General features: G+C 36.9%; 1 protein-coding gene across 1 annotated transcript in view; it reads left to right on the top strand.

Annotated features, from left to right (window-relative positions):
* The window catches only part of LOC105620425, a 48,345-nt gene that overhangs the window by 13,136 nt on the left and 27,331 nt on the right, over positions 1 to 7,878 (top strand). The window lies entirely within an intron of this gene.

The following is a 7,878-nucleotide window of genomic DNA, read 5'->3' as shown; positions in this document are numbered from 1 at the left end:
AGAAATTCGTGCCGTTTTTTTAGCACAAAATTTTATTTCTTCATAAAATATCTTCATAAAAAACAAACGGAAATTAAATTTAAAAAAGATTTTGAAGTTTTACTTTCAAAAGGTTATTATGTTTTTTGAGTTTCTGTGAGTTTGGTAATTTTTACATAGTATAATATAACATAATTATAGAAAACTACAAGCTGAAAAAGATGGAAAATTTTCTTTTAACTTTGGATCTGTCATTTGCTAAGAAAAAATTCGCGAAAGTTTTCGGCTTTCTATCTAAGTAAAAGTTTAAAATTTTTCCTACAATCGTTTTTTAAAAATGTTCTTCAAATTTTTTGTTACTGAGTTATCGCGAATTAAATAAAAAGAACATTTTGACTTTGATTGTTCATAATTTCATTAAAAATCATCGCAATTTAAAAAACCTATTTTTAAAGCTAAAACTTTGCTCTATTGAATGGTATTATTAATGAATGGTCTGGGTGTCCGGCTCGCGAACATGTTCACGCATTCCCGCAGAAATGAACAACATGGATATAATATGGGTGTGGGAAAAAGTTCGTGGCGTTTTTCCTGCTAGATAGCATTAAATGCTCAGCAGTCGGCAACTACTAATCGCATCGGCAACACTAGACGTGCGTTTAAAAAGTGACATTTTAACCTTTGTTTTGAGCCGAAAAAAATTGAAATCAGTGAAGTGGATCAGAAATTATTTTATTTTGAAAATGGAAATAAATAAGGAAAAAATTCGCTACATTTTGCAGTATCACTACGATAAAAGCAAGAATACTGCACAGACTTGTGAAAAAATTTGCGCTATTTATGGTGAAGATACTCTATCAAAATCAGCAGCACGGAAATGGTTCGCTCACTTTCGTGCTGGAAATTTCGATGTGAAAGATGAATCTCGCTCCGGTCGACCAATCATTGAAAAGTCCGATGAAATCATGGTAAAAGTGTGATAAGCATGTGAGCACTGAGAAGATTGCCAGGGAACTAGGCATCGACCACAAAACAGTTTTAAATCATTTACACAAAGCTGGATACAAAGAGAAGCTCGATGTTTGGGTTCCTCATGAGTTGAGTGTTAGGAATATGATGGATCGAATTAACATTTGTGATACGCTACTGAAACGGAATGAAATTGGAACGGAAGTCATTTCTGAAGAGAATGATAATTGGTGATGAAAAATGGATCACCTACGACAATCCAACTAGAAAAAGATCGTGGATAAAGAAAGGAGAGAAGGCGCAAGCAATCGCAAAACCTGGATTGACGAGGAAGGTGATGTTGTATGTTTGGTGAGACTGGAAGGGAATCGTTTGCTATGAGCTGTTATCGTCTAATCAAACAATTAATTCCGCACTCTACTGTGAGATTACAACAAGCAATTGAGAGGAAGCGGCCAGAATTAATCAATAGGAGAGGTGTCGTCTTCCATCACGACAACGCTCGTCCACACACATCTTTGATGACTCGGCAAAAATTGCGAGAGCTGGGAAGTTTTAATGCATCCACCGTATAATCCTGACATAGCACCCTCAGACTATCATTTGTTTAGGTTTCTGCAGAACTCTCTTAATGATGTAAAGCTAGCTTCAAAAGAGGCCTGTGAAAATCACTTGAAGCAGTTTTTTGATCAGAAACCACAGAAGTTCTATCACGATGGAAATTATGGCTCTGCCCCAAAAATGGCAAAATATTAGAAAATAATGGAGCATATTTGGTTTAAATAAATTGATTTCAATACTCTAAGAAAAACTTTAATTTTACTAAAAAATCACCACGAACTTTCACTCAATAAAAAGAAGAAAAAAGTATTTAAAAATAGATACAGAACACAATCACATGTAAGCTCAAAGCACACGAACAACGATAGAATCAGTGGATCGAGACACGTCGAGTGCAGCGACGGCTCACATCCAAATCCGCTGATCTTGTTTAATAATAGAACGGCTTGTTGCTAGGCAATGCGATTTTCGAAACTTTGCGAGCGGCGAACTACGGCACGGCACGGGCATAACACATCCTCTTCTTTTAAATTGTCATTCCAATTATTATGGTTTTTCCAAGAACGTTGATCTCTCCAAGGAAATTCGGAGCTCCCTTATGATCAATTTCCTGCTTCCTATTGTGCTGCTGCAACAGTTTTCTTGAGCTTTAGTCTCCTTGAGGTCCGACTCTCCTCTCGAGGTTTATCCTTGAGACTTTCTTCCGAGCAAGATCTCTCTTCAGTTTCTCCTCGGAGGATAGCTTCTCCCCCGTAGGACGAAACCCGCTCGGGCATCCCTCCCGTCTTCATGAAGGGAACGCCAGGATCCTCTTGCCTCTTCTCTTGAGGCTTTGCATTCTTGATTCTTCTCTTTTCAGAAAGGGGGGAGGGGCAAAAAAATAACATACCGCAGTACCTCTGCCCCCAATCCCCGCCTCGGCGTTCGCCCTCCATCCCACGGAAAAACTACGGTTCAAAAACGATTCAAAAACCACGATCTTCTTCAAAAAAAGTAGGACCGACGGTTGAAACGCGTCCGTTGATAACTTCCGATTTCGTGGAAAATGAGCCCACTGGACTGGCTGTGAGGTGTCCAAACGGTTTCCACCGTAGCTCCTAGGGAGCTTCCTCTCCGTCCGAAACCGCGTTATGTGTTGCGCGTTATGTGCTAATCCTGCAACTAGAAAGAAAGAAAAATAATTCGCGCAGCTTACACCATAAAATTACAATCCTTTTCATGATAGGACTCCAATTAGTTAATCTTTTCAACTCGTTTCTGCTAAACGTCTTTCTAAATAAGGCGTAACCGAATGTACAATTTTATTTTTATGCTTGTTCGATTTGCAAATACAGTATACAATATCGCTAAGTTCCTTAACTACAAGATATGATTCTTCCCAATTGCTTTGCAATTTGGGAGTTCTCCCCTTCTTTCTTCGGGGATTATATAACCACACTTTCTGTCCCTTTTCAAAATAAATCTGACTTTAATCGTACCAGATTTTTGTTCGTTAAGATTTGATATCTATTTGTTTCCTTATTCCTTTATCAATTTCTTCCATCTTCCTTTTCACTTTTCTTAAATAATCTTCCGGAGAACCAACCTCCTCAGTTTTTGGTAGATTATCGCGTAACAAATCAGTCGATAGACGGAAATCTTGAGCAAAATAAATCTCCGCTGGAGTCATTCCAGTAGTTCATGTTTGGACGATATGTACGCCAGCAGATATAATGGAATCCACCGATCCCAGTTTTTTTGATTTTCGGAGATAAATTTTGCTAAATAGTTCTAGATGGTTCGATGCTGACGTTCTATCTGTCCGTCCGACTGTGAATGTAAAGCGGCTGTCCTCGTTTTCTTCATCTCTAGTAAGCGTGACAGTTCGTGAAAAATATTTGATTCGAAGTTCCTCCCATGATCAATATAGACTTCTAGAGGTACTCCGTGCCTGGAAATAATTTGATTTAGAAAGGTTTCTGTTATAATTTTAGATCTGACATTCTTTAGTGGAAAAACTTCTACTCACTTAGTAAAACAGTCGACAGTGATGAGCAAATACTTATTTCCAGCAGAAGTTATTGATAGAGGAGAGCTGAGAACGTCCAATTGAATTCTTTCGAATGAGGCTCCTACATTATATACCTATAAAAGAAATTTTCCTTTACCCCTCTTACGGGAGGATCTTTTTTAACTAAACAGATTTTGCACGTTTTGCACCATTCTTCTACATCCTGTTACCCATTAAAATCTCCTCCGTACTTTGTCAAGCGTTTTATTGATGCCAAAGTGCCCACCTGCAGGAGAATTATGTAGCTCTTCCAAAATTTTGTTATAAGTTTTCTGGGCACAATTAATTGGAAGATCGTTTTCTTCAGATTAGGGACTTTCCATTTCTTGTAGAGTACACCGTCTTTAATTTCGAGAATATCCCAATAGAACCAATACACTTTGATAGAAACATCACTCGCCGCTTCTTGCTATGAAGACGTCCCACGCTCGCTTCTTTTTTTGATAAAAATAAGCAAATGCAGGGATCTTCCATTTGTTTCTTATGCTAATTTTCGCAGCTGTTTTCTGCAAAAATTCTTCTAATATAACTTTCCTGTTTTGCGATTTCTTTTAGTTCCATGTTAGCACAATAGCTTTTAGTTCCATGTTAGCACAATAGCACTGATCACTCGCGTACCACTGCCTCGACAATCCGTCCGCGTTTTTAAGAGAAAGATCTTTAAGTTAATCAACCTCGAAATCGTATTGTTATAGTTTTTCTATTCAACGTGCCAACTGTCCCTCGAGGTTTTTAAACGATAACAGCCATTTAAGCGAAATGTGATTCGTCCGAATTAGAAACTTACATCCATATAAATAATGATGGAAAGATTTCACTGATCATACTATGGCTAAAAGTTCACGTATAACGCAATAATTTCTTTCAGTTTTACTCAATGTTTGACTGAAATATGCAATTACTCTTTTTATACCGTCCTTCTGTGATAGGACTGCGCCAATTCCCTCATTTGACGCGTTTGTATCTAGAATAAATTCCTCTTCCGTCTCCGGAAATGCTAATATCGGCGAAGAAGTTAAAGCTCATTTTAAATCATTAAAAGAACTTTGGTGTTTCTTTTCCCAAACGAACTTAGTTTAATTTTCTGTACATAAAGCTTTGGCCAACAAAGAAAATCCTTTTACGAATTTGCGATAGTATCCAAGGAAACTCCTTAAATATTTTTTATTTTCAGGATTGGCCAGTCCCTCACAACACTTATTTTCTCTGGATCTGTAGCAATGCTCTCCGCTGATATGATGTAACCTAAATATTTAATTTTTTTATTAAAGAAAACACATTTTTGTGGATTAATTTTCAAGTTTGCTTTCTTCAAATGATGGAAAATCTTTTCTAGATTTGACAATATTTCTTCAAAACTTTTACCAAAAATAATCACATCATCGAGATAAACTACGCAAATTTTGAAAAGATAACTTTTTAAAATCTGCTCCATTGTATGTTAAAATGTACCGGGGGCATTACAAAGACTGAAGGGCATGACTTTAAACACAATTTGTTATCAATCGAAAAAGTCGTCTTCTCTTTATTCTCTGAACGAATTTTAATCTGCAACTTTTTAAATCCAAGATAGAAAATCAATTGTTACTTGATAGTTGGTCAAATATATCATCTATCCTTGTTAAGGGATAAGAGTCTTTTATCGTAATAGTTAATTTTTGCGATAATCCACACAGTCTTATTGTACTTCTTTTTAACTTTTAATATCACTAGCGATAATATCACTAGTCCATGGACTGGTGGATTCCTCAATTATCCCTTGTGTTTCCATTCCCACAATAATTTTATCCACCTATTTTCTTATTTGCAAAGGGATATGACGAGGTATTTGCTTGATGGGGGAAGAATCTTTCACATTAATAACATGTTCTCCAAATTTACAATTCCTCGCAATAACATCATGAGAGAATACATCATAAAATTCGTTCAGAAAACTGGCAAAGTTCTCTTTTTCGAGGTTCCCCAAACAGCGCGACCTCTTCTCAAAAAATGTCAAATTCGACGGAACTCTAGCAACCGCAATACTTTCGCGAGCATTCAAAATCAGTCAATATCAAAAACTGATCCAAGAAAAATGCAATCAAAAATATTTTGTAAATTAAGTAATTTCAGAAAATCGACATCCAAAATACAATTATCATTTACTTCGGCTATTAACATTGGTAACATCTCAACACAGTATTTTGCAAGTCGAACATTTACTATGATCTTATATCTAATTAGTGTAGTAACTTGTTCCCATTACAGTTGCCAGTTATAATTTTCGATTCAATAAAATTACTATTTATAATTGAAATATCGGAGTCTGTATCAATTCTAAGAAGACAAGGTGATTATTAATTTTTCCTTCATAACAAAAATCTTTTATGTTATTTTATTTTTCCTGAAAGAATATAGATTGGTTAATACAACAGTATAAAGATTAACACATCGATTATTAAATCCTTGTTTATTTCTAGTAGAATAAGAATACCCGAAAGAATGTAAATTAGCACAACAATTAACATAGCAAATACATGGCTTATCTTTAGTGTCACCAAAGCATAAGCCATTCAAATGATAAATATTTTTCGGAAATTCTTTTATTTTAGTCGAGCCAGGAAAGCTATTCCTTGTTTCCCGCTTTGCCAAGACATTCAGAAATGCCTTTCCTTTCCACATTCCCAACATTCTTTATTATTTCTATTTTCTTTATTAAATTTCTTTATTACTTCTATTCCTTACTTATAAATTTTTATTCTTAAGAAATCTTTTAATTTATTTCCATTAGTTTTGTTCCTTTCTCTCTCCCATTTTTCTCTTCAGTTTGACTCTTCTCTTTTTTAATAAAATCATTTCCTTGTTTTTTTTCGAAATTTAAATTATTTTCTTTTTTATGTTGAAAATTATTTTCTTGAATCAATTTTATTGCTTTCCCTCTTTCGATTGCTCTCCTTATGATTTTATCCTCTCCATTTGGAAAACCCTTTTTACGAATTCATCGGAAAGAGCGGAAACAAATTGCGCGCATGCGATTTTATCGTATGCCAAATCGGGACACTCTGGATAAGCTAATTGTGATAATCTTTCTATGTCAGAACCCAAAGAAGCGATATTTTCTCTGAATTTCTGTTTTCTATTAGTAAATTGCGAATAATAATGAATTAATAATAACGTTTCGTAATGCATCTCTCCGAAACACATCTCCAATTTCGACTTTAACTCTTCGAATTGTAAGTTCTCTAAATTTTGCATGCTTTCCAATACTGCACGTGTTTTGCCTCGCAAATACGAAACTAAGACAGCGATCTTTGTTTCCTCTTCCCAATGGTTCGCGCGGGCGATGAGATTGAATTGCGCGAAAAACTCGCGTAAGGGCGCACCTCCATCGTAAGTGTCTGGTTTCAGTTTCCCCGCGAAGTAGTGCAGACGGATCGAAACGATCGACATTCCCGAATGCACGGACAATACACAATAATTCACTATATTTGTGCAACCGACATTTACATTCGAGTCAATAAAGTTGGCAGTGCTGGCAATAGGATTCGCGTGATTGACAATGCTCGCGACGGAATTAGGAAAATTGACGACACTCGCGACAGGATTGGCATGTCACTCGCGGCAACAACGGAATGACCATCGACGCGGGAGAGTGGATTATTATTAGAAACATTATTAGAGAGACTTAGTTTGCAGAAATCTTTCGCAGTTTTTCTTGTAGCTGCGCAATCTCGGTATCCCTTTGACGCAATGTCATTGCAAATTTCTCCTGTCGTTGCTGCAACCTCTGCGTCCCGCTGTCGCAACGTTTCCGAAAATTCGACTCTTGTTCGTACGTTTCCTCACACAACTATTGTACCTCTCATAGTATAGCTTGAAGCATGTGACGAAAAAAGCTTCCTCTGAAGCGACTCGCTGAACTGTCGCTTCCGTCGTTTGCTCCAATTCTCGCTGAGCTGTCGTTTCCTGCGAACTCTTCATTAGAACTCTTTTCCTCGTAATGATTGGCAAACAAATCATTACATCTCAGACGAGCCACATGTTACGTCCGAACGTCCAGCTCGCGGAGACGTTCTCGCGAACATACTCCCGGCCCGCAGAAATGAACAACATGGACAACATATTTTAAAAAGAACAAGAAGAGTTTATTACGAATGGACCCAGAACACACACACACACACACACACACACACACACACACACACACACACACACACACACACACACACACACGACGACGACGAAGACGACAAGTAAGTAACGTCGTACGTACGAGTACGTACGTACTACTACTAATCGTGTACTACTTACGTTAAGTTAAACGAACGAACGAACCGTAC

Source organism: Atta cephalotes (genome assembly GCF_000143395.1).
Source record: "Atta cephalotes unplaced genomic scaffold scaffold00026, whole genome shotgun sequence".
NCBI lineage: Eukaryota > Metazoa > Arthropoda > Insecta > Hymenoptera > Formicidae > Atta > Atta cephalotes.
The sequence above is the reverse complement of the archived record's forward strand: the minus strand, read 5'-3'. Positions and strand labels throughout refer to the sequence as shown.